Source organism: Arvicola amphibius, chromosome 10 (assembly GCF_903992535.2).
Source record: "Arvicola amphibius chromosome 10, mArvAmp1.2, whole genome shotgun sequence".
NCBI classification, from domain to species: domain Eukaryota; kingdom Metazoa; phylum Chordata; class Mammalia; order Rodentia; family Cricetidae; genus Arvicola; species Arvicola amphibius.
Window position 1 is genome coordinate 44,597,919 of NC_052056.1, and position 12,862 is coordinate 44,610,780.

Genomic DNA, 12,862 nt, shown 5'->3' on the forward strand with positions numbered 1-12,862 from the left:
TAGCTCCTTGGTTTTGGCATCTCATTTGTATATATGGTTTATTCCAAAAAGGAGAGAAGCTCATTCCTGTAGGAGGAGGCCAATAGTTCGTCCCGGCTGCCCAGAACTGAAATAATCACAGAGAAACTGTATTAATTAAATCACTGCTTGGCCCATTAGCTCTAGCTTTTTATTGGCTAACTCTTATATTAATTTAACCCATTTCTATTAATATGTATATTGCCACATGGCAGTGGCTTACTGGGAAAGATTCAGCATGTCTGACGCTGGTGGCTTCAATGGCATCTCTCTCCCCACCTTCCTTCTCCCAGCATTCTACCTAGCTCTCCCCGCCTACCTAAGGTTCTGCCCTATCAAGAGGCCAATACTTTATGCATTAACCAATGAAAGCAACACATAGACAGAAGGACCTCCCACACCACATTCCTTTAGAGTTGTCAAACAAAACATGGTCTTTGAACTATCACTTTACTATATATACATTTCTATATCACTTTCCTTTGAAAGATTTTAGAGCAGTCCAGAATCATTAGATCATCCATCCACAAAGTAGTTCAGTGCAATTAGAAAACAACAAGAAAAATGTAATTATTCCCTTTCTGGCTATTGGAAAGCTGGATTCTGAGTTTCTTGGAATTCTATAAACCAGTGAGTGAGAACAGCCGCCGAGGATGTACAGCTTCCTTTGCATATCGCACATTCCACTTCACTCATTACTCACGACTTCTACCGAGCATAGCCATCTTCCACATCTGAACATCCCTTATTCCGTATCTAGGGGCAGATAGCTATTCATTTCAGTGCTGTCACTAGAAAAGCAAAAAGTATAGTGCACAAATGGAATGCCTGCAACAGCAGACATGCTGCACAAGTTGTAATGCAGTGGAGTGCATAGTTTAGGCCTTGGTTTGCATTAAAAGTGAAAGTAAAAGAAGTGAAGAAAAGATGAGTATGCTTCTCCCCAACCAGTCCGTGAGCCCCATACTATGAGCTCAGCAGGTAGAAAGAAACCAGCAATTTGGGGAGGTGAGAAATCATTCTAATTATGGCAACCTAGAAACTTGTTTTCTTGGTAGCACTAGAATTTTCCTCTTTTGAAAGGTATCAGAAGGGAGAACAGATCTTTATAAATCTCAAAAGAGGCTCTCTAGCAGTGGCCAATTGTATTTCTTTCTTTACTTAAGCCTTTCTGAGTCATAAGTGAGTTATATTCATCTCTCATCCCATGATTTTCGTAGTAAAAATAATTTGCATCTGAAGCCTAGGAAAATGTTTGACCTGCACAGTCGAATGTTTAAACAGGTGTGTGCTGCCTTGGTCCAGCTAAGGAAGGTAGTCCTCTCCCTAGAACCCTGCTATTAGGAGAATGTTTCTTATGCCAGCTTTTGGGAGCTCATGAAGAAAGGCTCAGGTGATACTTAAGTCTTATTACCTGGTTACTAACCCACTTTCTTCCTTCTGCTCTGTGTTCTCATGAAGAAATTGGTTTAATAGTTTCAAGATATTATTAAATACATTCTACATTAATATTATATGTCCTCTTTGAATCCAAGTGGCAATACAATAGAATTTCATTTTATAAATAACACCTTTCAAGCTAACACCACAGGGCACAGTACAAAAGAATCAAAATAGAACACAAATGCTGTAATCAAATGCAGACCCCAGGAAGGCTGATTAAAAAGGCATGTTGCTAGTAAGAGCAGCCGACAGGGTAAGTATAGTGGGTCATAGCAGAAAAGCCAGCTGAACAGAAGGGCAAACTAAAATAAAATGGACTTGCCAGGCCATTTCATAGGGATTTACGATGCTCTGTTTGCATCCTCTCCTTTCAGCTCAAGAACTGAATGTGAGAGGTATGTGAATGTGGTCTGGAGGGAGGGCTTCAATATGGGGACATTATGTTTCCCCTCCGTATTTATATGTAACACAAACAAAAGAAAATCTTAAACATATCTACATGCATCTGAAAGAGATGTGAACAACCTGATTGTGAGAGAGGATTGTGGGAGTATCCAGAAAGCCTTGCCTCGCTAGATGTTACTGTCAGTTTTCAGAAAGCATGACTTGAAACAAGATCTGTTCCACTGAATGAAATGAGTATGACTTGTGACCAGGCCTAGGGAAACACAAGTGTGGGGGTGAGGTGTGTGCTTTTTGTGCTGAGCCTCCTGAAGTATACTTTGTTTAGCACTCTACTGCTCCGGTTAGAATCTGTGATCCGATCTCTGTAACAACCAAACAATTCTCTCATGTCAGAGGTTTCTGTTTCTAAACTCAACTTCTATTTAAAATAAAAATTTCTTTAATGAATTAAGAAATCAAGCCAAAAAAAAGGGGTTTGGCTTGAGTATGCATCTTACCTACATGTAAAGCTAGTTCTAACAGCAATCCATGTAGGGCTTCTTCCATGCACTGCCTGTATGTATTTAAATGCTTATCGTTTACTTAAGGAAAAGGGCATACAGAAATATTAAAGTATTGCTCTAACTCTGTGACTTCAGGATAGTGACCCTTCACCCCACACACACCAGAATCTCAATGGTATGGATTGTTAGCATCATTACATACTTTATCATACTCCGAAGTTCGATAAAGGCAAAAAAAAAAAAATAATAACCTTGATTCTCTCTTTTTTTCTCTCTCTTCTAACTGCAAGTCAGTATGTTTTAGGTTTTTCCTGTAACTATTCTTCTGCATTGATATACTTTCAATATTAAACAAAAAAGCATCAATAAGAGACCAGTTGTGTTCATTAGTTAGGCTTCTGGCTATGGCCACGTTAAGTATTTTTGTTTGCCCACTGGCCTAGCATACTGCAGAAGAAAGGATTTTCTTACTGGTTCCCACTCCTTGTGCATTGTTCATAATTTCCCCAGAATTTGCCTTCTTTCCTTTGAATAGCTTTTTTCACATTCTTCGGTATGACACACACCAATACCCTGGTGCTCCAAATGAAAACAGATAGCAACCCCACTACCTGGTCTCCACCCACTTGTATCACATACCAGATAGCCACACAGCCATCCCAGGAATATCTTTTGTTGCCACCCAAGAGTACAGGTACCCAACAATTCCTATTGAGAAATCTCTCTGGCACTTGTTTGGCATTCAGTGAGTAGTGTCTAGCCCTAGTTGAACAAAGTCTATATCCAAAATCAGAAAGGGATTTGTGTGTGGTGTGTGTGCACCCAGCCAGGCCTGAATCCTCATCTAAAGGTCAAAACAACTTTTCCTTGAGCATGCAGTCTCAACTCTACAGTAGCAACTATTTCTTATGTTTGTTGTTCTTTTGTTTTTTAGAGTTATCGTTATTTCTTATAATGTCCTCTTCCATTATCACAACCACCTTTTCTGTTGATAGTTCTTTACTGTAATGTGACTTTTCTCTTCTAATGGACCCTGCTTCATACACACTGAAATAATATTAAAATAATCTGTAATACTAAGGGCTAGAGGAAGTCAATATGTCCATAGAGATCAGATTACGATCGGGGCTACATGTTAGATGAACAAAATGTTTTAGGAATTCTTTGCTTTAGATATAAAGGCAGCAAAAAAAGTAATGCTGAACATTATGGCTTTACTGATCCACACTTTAAAGGATTTTATTATTGTATGCTATAGATAAAGCCACAGAAACATCTGAATTCAGATATAATTTGTTGACCTTAGAGAAGGTGTCAAAACCCAATAATTATATAGAGTGAATTTGTAAATTATTAATAGTGGTAGCCATCATTTATTGAGCATTCAGTAATCTTCAACACTAATTTATTGGATCCTCATAGCAATACAGATAGATACTCAAACTCTTTCTTGCACATGGAGAGAAGCACTGGCCTTCCAGGTGATACTGCTAACAAATTTTAGACAAAAGAAAACTGAACCCAGCTCTTCCTGTGATCCCCAGCGCTTAACAATCACTCTACTTCTAAAAATTAAGCCAATTACAGGTTACCGTGGGAAATAAATAGGGCATCTGCTGAAGGCAGAGATTTGGGGAGGAGATGCCTTAAGAATCAATAACATGTTTAGCACATCTTCAGATATTTCCTACACAGACAACCTATTACTTTTACTTCACCAGACCTGGACAAACTGAGTGAGCACTGGCGATGAAATTCCCAGAACCTCAGTGTTAGCAGAGCTTCTAAAACGCAGCAGCTGTACTCAGGGCCAAGTTGAAGGCAGATGAAATATTAACAGCAGTTCTAGCAGCAGAAAATGAAATATGAGATCCTGTATCAGAAATTATTAGTAACCTGTTAAAAGAAATGCTGAAAAATGGCAGTTACCAAATTAAAACTGGGAAACAGAGCCCAAATGGGAAATTTCAAAAAGTTTGGAGGAAAATAAATGACAGATTGTCCTCTTGGCTCTTATTACTATGCCATCCTAAATCCTGCTTGGCAGTGGATGGTGGAGGTGAAATAAGAACTGCATCACTGCCAGCACTGGTCCTCAGATTTGTAGTCCTAAGTGTCTGTGATAGTGTCTGGGACTGATTGGAAAAGTAGTTGGAGGTTGATAGCATTTGAGCTTTATCTAAATTGAAGAGCCTGGAGACTCTTATTATGAAAGGCTTCCTCTCATTTGTGAATTGGCCCCTTTGCTCCACTTTTGGATGGCTGGCTTCCTCCATGCAGAGCTACACTAAATGTTCTACATGGGAAAGCTATTCTCCTTAAATGCCTTCAAATTTAAAGTATCTGAATATGTTCATGTTTATGACTCAGAATATCTAACGTCAAAAAGAAAGAGGGGAAACAAATAGAAAATATTCAGCAGTAAATAAAGAAGACATTTTTTCTTTAGTAACTGAGAGCAGAAAATTATTATATGCAGAGTTGTTGAGCATTTGCTGCCAGAGGGAAGAAAAAGGGAAATGAGCTATAGAACCATAGAATCTTAGTGTTGGCAGAGACAACAGAGTTCATGCAGTCCTACCCTATCATTTTTCAATGAAGAGACTGAGACACAGGGAGTTAAGGGACTTGACTTGCCCAAGACACAGAGTTGTTTACTGACAGTCATGCCAAAAACATTTCCCAACGCCCCATACAGAACTCTGTATTTCAGCATGCTGCTACCATTCTCTACTGAAAATTAACACTAATACAGCCTGAAACATAAGAGGAATTCAGCATCTGTGGAAACCAAGAGGCAGGATGATTTCAAGGTGGAAATCAGGATGGGAAGAGGAAAGAGAACGAGGATGATTGTTGTGACTCCTCAGACACGTTTTTTAAAAGAAGGCATTTGGTATCATTTTGCTCTCTCATCCTCTCCTCCAAACAGAATGGAAAGAAATGAACTTGTTTGTAATAACTAAAGTTTACATGGGTTCGGATCTGATTAGCTTGGGGGATTCTGCATACATGTTATCTCCAGATGTAGATGGCTGACAGGGCGCATGCTTACTGATCCTGTTAGTTTTTTTTTTTTTTTTTTTTTTTTTTTTAAGCTGGCTGACGCTCTCTTACTGTGAAATGCTTCCGTGAATCCTTAAGTTGGTTTCTGGGGAAGGATGGTCCCTGTCTGTGGAACACTTCTGAAAATCAGAAAGAACTTTGAGATGTAAAAATTATCTTCTCTTAATCCATGTACTTCTTAGAAACCAAATGCAGGATTGAGCCATCGTAGAACTTTTACTTGGCTTTGTGACTTAAATGAAATAATTTTCTGTTTTGTAAACATAGAAAAATTTATAGTAAACCAGTACAGAAGAAATAAGGAAAATGTCTCCTTAAGCTTTGCTATCAAACAGCAGTACAAGCCTTTTAGAGCAGTCTGATCCTTTTCAGAATAGAGCAGCCAGAGAGGGGAGAGTCGGCAATATGATGAAAACTACAGATGGAATGCTTTGCAGGAAAAACGATTGTGTACAAGAGGGCTCAGGAGAGGACAGGAGTGGAGTTGGAAAGGAGGGGCACTGAAACAAGAGAAGATCGGCTTGACCAGATCTAGTAAAATATTCCCTGCCACAACCACTGTTCCATGAAGAGATTGAGCCAAGAAGCCTGAATAAACTAACCTGAAGTTCACTGCTGCCATTATTGTGGGAGGCATCATGGAGAGCACATCCGGACTTGTGTTACACAGTAATCACTGCTGGGTGTCAGCATTCATCAGCCAGATGGTCAGACCCACAATTAATCAATTAGGTTGGGACAACCAACCGGACTAAGTTTTCCCCTTTGGTAAAAAACACTCATCATGTGGTCAAGACCAATAGCGCTTTTATACTGTTGCTTTTGGAGTAGCTTCTAAAAATTCCTCTTCTTTTTTAGGCCTCTAGTTACTGGACACTGTCAGGTTTTGACAACATAGATGCCCCAAATCAAGGTTTTCATATAACAGATCATCAGCATTCTCTGTGTTCACATGTAGCGCTTAACATCCCACGCGAAAACAAGCTCTTCAGAGCAGCATGCTAAGCCATACACTCAGCTGATTTGACTGTAGATTTTTCTGCTGGTTCTACTCAGTCCAGTGGAACAACAATGCCAGAGTTTCTTTAGTGGACACTCACAGATGTGATATAGTGATCTAAGACTAGTAGTAATAATAGTAGTCTCTGGTACATTCACCATTGGACAGACACAGCCATGACCAAAGTGGATAAAAACCAACTCAGTCTTTGTAATGCTTCAGTAAGGATGATACTGTCACCCCCCTTTCAACGGGAAGGAAACAGACTAGGAAATTCATTGAATATGTGATAGGATGCTTGAAGTGATATGCTTCTGTGGGATAAAAGGTCTGGAGATAGTCTCGTGTCAATGTGAACACACACTTGGGCATTAGAGATAAAAGCTAGGAATGTGTTCTAGATCTTCATGGCTCCTCTTCAGACTTCCATAAAGTTGTCCTCTAGTTTCTCTGCTCCACTGACTCATTCCGTTTTTCATGGCATACAGTTCCAAACCACCACACTTGAGATAGCCTTCTCCTTCTGATGCTGATAATTTTCAATATCCAGCTCAGTAAGCTTATCGAGATACAGTGGCTTGGTATGTTTCGGTTTGTTTTTAGGAAGTTTTTATCAGTTGACTTGCGGGACAGTTTGCCTCTGTGTTGCTGATTGACTTTTTTAACTTAAATTTTTCCTGTCCTTTCATTTTGACTTACCTCTAGCTATTTTAGAGTGTACAGGAGTGATGTTTCAGAATCCTGGGGGTAGGGATGGCCACTTTCTAGCAGAGCCCTATTTACTAAATAAATTTCTACACAAGCACCTGTTGTTTAGAAATACAGGCACAAGGCAGCATCCCCTGTGTGCGCACCATTAAACTGGCAGTGTCCTCTATTCTCTAGGCTTTTTTCTGCTGTCAGTCTTGATGGAGAGAGTGCTTCTCTTTAATGCTCTTTGGGCAGCTTATATAAGGATACAGTCAGTCCAAATGTTCACCCTTAATGTATCAGTTATATACGATTACATTGTTTTATGAAATATACTACTTCTCTACACACTGCTGTGCTTTGCTTTTGTTTTGTTTTGCTACTTAGCAATTGGGAAACCATATCAAGATGCTGAAACAATATAATATAAAACTACCTGTTTTTACTTGAATTTACAGCGCATGGGATAAGTAGGTGCTCACGTAGTAATAATGGCCAGAATGCTTTAGCCTTCAGAATCTGTTTTGTTCTTAAGAATCTGCCATTCTTTCTGCAGTTCTGTATTCTTTACCCCAGAGCTGATGAAACTCTTTCATTGTGGCCTGCAGTGCCCTGCATATTGCACAGTTGAGTCTAGGCTGCTTTTCTGCTTCATTTTGCTCCTGACCTGCCCCCCCTCAACACACACACCCCAATGCTATTCCAGGCCTGGCCTCTCATGACCAGAGACTGCTGACTCATCCTGGCCTGTGCCAAGCTGTGCAGTCGCTTAGTGATGTGGACAGGAGTCGAAGGACTAGAATGAGCTCACAGAACTCAGTTCACTTGTTGCTCACGGTACAGTCCAGCATGAGCTGGAAATGTAGGAACCTCAGCCTCCCGAGCAGAAAGAGTAAGTAGATTAAACACAACTGCATCTTCAAGTCCTCAACAAGCAGGGGACGGTGGTGGGTGGGGGCTTGCTTAGCATGGCTCATGGCCGTGGCAAGGGTATTCCGGGTCATCAGGAGTTTCCCTTTGTCCTCTTTTCTCCTCTCCTCCAAAGTTGCACCCTCCCCCCCTTCCCTGAACTTCCCTTCTGAAAATGTCCGGATGGTAGAGCAATGATCTGGGCAGAAATGAAATTTTGTTAATAAGCAGCCTCCGCACGAAACCCTGGAACACAGACTGCTGAAACTGCTCAGTGTAGCCTGTCTACTGGGAACTCACATGAACTTCCCAACAGAATTCAAGGACACGAGAGAAGCTTCCCCACTTTCCTTCTTGATTCTCTTTTCCTTTCTGTTTTAAGAGAGGTAGTTTCAGGAGACATGGCTGCATTCTGGTGTGGTGCAAAGTTTTCCGTCGGGAGACAATAATGTACATTCCTCTGGCAGGACGGGATAGTTTTTTTTTTTTTTTTTTTTTTTTGGTGTGTGTTTCTCTTGCTGTTGTTTATTTATAAGACATTTCCTCTCAGTTAGTGGAAGTTAGATCGTAAGAGGCTCCAGTGATTTTCCTTCCACCACCCCCCCTCCCTAATTTCTGTGCTTCAGCACTCTGGAACACTGTGAACTCACCAAACTAATCAGAGCAGGGAGCTTAACAGCCAGGCCTGGACACTCTCAAGAGACTGTGCTGCTTCTCAGCCGTCACTCCCTGGATCAGGAACCACAATCCTGGTGAGTGGTGAGGCTCCAGAATTTGATGTAGCAAGTATTCTATTCTTGGTGTCTCTGAGACAGGCAGGAAATAAAGGGTATTTAATTTTTTTTTTTTTTTTAAAAAAAGCCTGACACACAATCAAACAGTGATGGAGATTTTTAGTGTGTACAGTTGAGCACCCTCTGGACAATGGCAGAACCTAGAGACTCTGCTCAGGAGCAGCCTGCAGGTATAGGTTTTGCGCTGCCACATAGGGCTGTCAGCCTTGACGTGCCTAGCAAACATGCTTGTGGGAGGAGGAAGGTAGGTGAGTGACTGGGGCAAAGAGGAAGAGCTCAGGGTGGTGGGAGGGGGAAGTGAAAGTGGGAATAATTATTCCTCTGAAGTTTTCCTCTGTTAACTTCTGTTCTGAGTAGCTGTGCCGTACGCACAGTACTCACATACCTAGCCAAGGCAGAGAGAAAATCTGTAGTAGTTGTAAGCTACAATAATGTTGCTCGTGTTCTCCCTTTAGAGATCACCTTTTCAAGTCCTGGTCGCTCTTAACTGTTAGGAGCCTCTCCCCATCTGACCTTAGGAAAACGTCATGTGTCACGCCCTATTCTTTATTTCTCTGTTTTCATGCTACTGAGCAGAAGAATGCAGTGAGACGCCGTATATGGTTCCAAGGAAATTTATCATCTTGACAAAGGAAACTGATGATTGTCTTCACAATGTTAAACCCAAATATAGTATTGTCCTCAATTTAAGAGACCAACTGAATGGGCTCTGGGAAGTTGTCAAAGGAATGGAATGGGGTAGGGGTGGGGTTGTAGCCTGTCTGATATGTCATAGTCAGTAGGGACCTTCCACATCCTTCTTGGTGATGAATACCCTCCCTGGAAGGGATATGTGGAATGAAGTTTTGTCTTCTGCTTTCAGGTCCCTACTTTAATTGCTATTCTAAAGATATTCAGTTTTACTGTGCTTTCTCATCTTTCTGAATTCAAGAATCTGACATGCTCTAAAAGATTGAATGGGAAAAAAGAGAAAGCCAAAACCAAAACAACATGGTGGTTATAAAATTATTTGACGGTGGGGCATCATCTGAAGTGAATTGCTCTTGGAGGGGGAAGGAGTCTTTGGTGTTCCCAATATAGTTCTCATAGGCTAAAACTTCCCAGACCCACAGCTCAGCCTAAGGGCCACTTACTCGATGTCCTTAAATATTTGGAAAGAGATGCCACTTCATTGTTTTCACTGTCTTTGCTGTTAACAGATTGCTAGTAACACATTACTACGGGCAAACTGCTTTAATAATAGTTGACTTTACAGATATGTGTCTTGCAAGTCTTTATGTATTTGTGTATATACCTTTGTCCAAACCGGTACAGTGATTCCATATAAAGTATTGATACTTACCCTTGGAATTTTGTTTGCTGGTTTGGGTGAGTTGGATTTTTAACCACAGAACTCGTGCATGTTCATATGCCCAACTGCCCTGCAGATACCATGTGCTGTTACAATGTCATACGAGGATTTGTCAGTGACCTCTTGAACAAACCCAAGTTCTAGCACAACTCCTGTAGTTTCCAAGGCTCATCAAATTCCTTAGCTACTTTGTAAAAGGAAGCTACTTCAATTAAGTTAGGGCCAGAATGGGAAAGCCTCGTGTGGTATAGACTCCACTTCTATTAGCCCATGTTAGTAACTGCTACACTACTTATATGGACAATCTATTGTGAGACATTTTTAATTTATTTGTCATTTTCTAAAATGGTGAACAACAAAATGGTGTTAAAAAACTTTCAAACATGAAGTTGGGTGCTGGTGGCGCTGGCCTTTAAAAGGGATGTGGATCCCTGTGAGTTTGAGGCCAGTCTGGTCTACAGAGCAAGTTACGGGACATCCAGGACTGTTATGGACAAAAACCCTGTCTCAAAAAAAACCAATAAGTAAATAAATAAATATTTGAACATGACTGAAGAAATGTAAGGAGCTCTTAGTCCATGGCCACCCAGAGCTACCTAGTAGTCTGTGACTCTCTCTGCTATGATTCCCAACAGACTTGAGAGAGAAACTTAGTCTCTGTGGGCTACACTGAAGACAATTGGGTCTGATAACACCTGGAGACAGTTTATTCTCAAAAAACTATGACTGTACATAAAAAATTTGTAAGCAACTTTAGGCAGAGAGTGTAAACACATTTACCTAACATTATGTCCCAAAAAATTATATTTTATAAATCTAATCTGCCAGAGATATTTTCTTATAGCTGCTAAGATCTAGAGTTGTATATGGTTATAAAAAATTGTCTTAGTGAGTTGATAAGAAGTTAGAATTTGATTAGTACATATTTTGTTGGAGGGAAAATGATGTTTTTGCATAAGCTGACATAGCATAGCCGTATTCATATTACCTGGCTTTTTCCAGTCCTATATAAATAAGCCTTTAATAACATACTATAACTAGGTCAGTTTTCCAGTGTTCATTTGGAAGTTTTAATTTCATTAAATTTATGAAGATTCATGTTTCAAAATATATTTTTTCTTGCATAAAAATTTTAGATGGGATCATCTCCTATATGTTATACTCATTTAATTAGTCAGTAACAACTATACACAAGTGAAATTGCTAAATAACCAGATTATGATTGCTCCATTAAGAAATTATTCTATCTTTTCTTATCTTTTTGGCAAAATTAATACTAAATGAAGAAGTTGTTCTATTTGTACAGAAATGGTTTTGGGTATTTTCTGTGATTCCCTAGGAAAGACACATGCTCTATATGTTATAACAAGTTTTTGGAACATATATATATGGTTGAGTATGTATGTTAACATATAAATATAAGCCGGGCAGTGGTGGCGCACGCCTTTAATCCCAGCACTCGGGAGGCAGAGGCAGGCGGATCTCTGTGAGTTCGAGACTAGCCTGGTCTACAAGAGCTAGCTCCAGGACAGGCTCTAAAGCTGCAGAGAAACCCTGTCTCAAAAAAAAAAAACATATAAATGTATGTATATGTGCAAAACCATGTTCTTATATTTTCAAAGTAAGATTTTACCTAGTTTTTCTTGACTTTGAATTTCACACAATATTTTTAAACTGGCCATAAACAGAGCTAAGTTGACATTTTATCACATTGATAATACAGACAATTTATGTAGTTATTTATGAACAGTGTCTTCAAATGGGATGATCTGATAACTGGTAAATTTAGTAATTATCCTTGATTAAATATGCATGACAGATTGTAAACCTAAATTCTATTCTGCAGAACTTCAAAATATTAATTGTTGTGTTTAAGAAGTAGCTTTAAAAAGTAGAAAGAAATTAAATAGCTAATAATTAAAATCGAGTATATTTAATGAATTCAGTTTTGTAAAACTTAATACATATACAAATGACCTAGTTTATTCTTTTATTCCTCAGCTATCCAGTTGTATATTAAAAGCATTAATACTGTTCTTATATATTAGCATCAGAATATAATTTCCCAGATATCCTTGCAAGATATCCAGTCAATCAGGTCACATTTTCCTTGTGAAGCTTTCCATGATAAGCCAAGGTAATGATGATATGTTACTGATAGCATTTTTAAAGGCAGCAGCCGTCACTTATCTTATGCTGCCTTGGATTAGAAATCTCTGTATAGACAGAGGGTATTATATTTTATGTTTGTGTGTTCTTCCCCTTCTAAACAATGTCATGGTGCCTCAGTCATAATGAAGGAGCTGGAAGATCAGTGGCTAGCTAGTGGATGAATGAATATGTGTATTCATTAGCAGTGAGTATCTCTTGCTTTCCTTAATGGCAGCATGTCTAGCAAACAAGTCAATAGACTTTTCTGTCTGCATCCCTTACTAGATCTGAGAACTGCAACTGTTCTAGCCATCTACTGAAGTAGTTTCTCTAATCCCATGAAGATTGGGCCATTTCTAATGGGACATGGAGGTCTTCAATTTACAGTAGTTCCCTTCATTTTCTGGGACTCTTGTTAGGTCAGATACCTAACTTGGTTAGCTCATGAAGTCTGAACATACCTTATTACTTGTAATGTTCCATGTTAGCTGGAGCTTCTCCAGGTTGTGAATGTGACTCTCCCCTTCCTCAG

General features: G+C 39.6%; 1 protein-coding gene across 8 annotated transcripts in view; it reads left to right on the forward strand.

Annotated features, from left to right (window-relative positions):
- Positions 1-12,862, forward strand: part of Zbtb20 (zinc finger and BTB domain containing 20) — a 733,810-nt gene that overhangs the window by 460,134 nt on the left and 260,814 nt on the right. Inside the window, exon 1 of one of the 8 annotated variants that reach the window (XM_038344644.1) lies at positions 7,908-8,017. The exons of the other annotated variants lie outside the window; for them this stretch is intronic. The gene's annotated coding sequence lies outside the window, so the exon portion shown is untranslated. Of the gene's footprint in view, positions 1-7,907; positions 8,018-12,862 lie in introns of those variants that run through there. 8 annotated transcript variants of the gene reach the window in all.